General features: G+C 65.5%; 1 protein-coding gene across 1 annotated transcript in view; it reads left to right on the forward strand.

Moving 5' to 3' along the window:
* Window positions 1-325, forward strand: part of PEX6 (peroxisomal biogenesis factor 6) — a 23,601-nt gene that overhangs the window by 16,263 nt on the left and 7,013 nt on the right. The gene's annotated exons all lie outside the window — the stretch shown is intronic.

The following is a 325-nucleotide window of genomic DNA, read 5'->3' on the forward strand; positions in this document are numbered from 1 at the left end:
TGCGCCTTGTCTCCATTGGGCTGCGCCTTGTCTCCATTGGGCTGCGCCTTGTCTCCATTGGGCTGCGCCTTGTCTCCATTGGGCTGCGCCTTGTCTCCATTGGGCTGCGCTGCGTCTCCATTGGGTTGCGCCTTGTCTCCATTGGGCTGCGCCGCGTCTCCATTGGGCTGCGCCGCGTCTCCATTGGGCTGCGCTGCGTCTCCATTGGGCTGCGCTGCGTCTCCATTGGGCTGCGCCGCGTCTCCATTGGGATGCCGCGTCTCCATTGGGCTGCGGCGCGTCTCCATTGGGATGCCGCGCCTACAGTGGGATGCCGCGGCTCCAT

This window comes from Nanorana parkeri, unplaced genomic scaffold (assembly GCF_000935625.1).
Source record: "Nanorana parkeri isolate BGI_ZX_2015 unplaced genomic scaffold, ASM93562v1 scaffold3887, whole genome shotgun sequence".
Lineage (NCBI taxonomy): Eukaryota > Metazoa > Chordata > Amphibia > Anura > Dicroglossidae > Nanorana > Nanorana parkeri.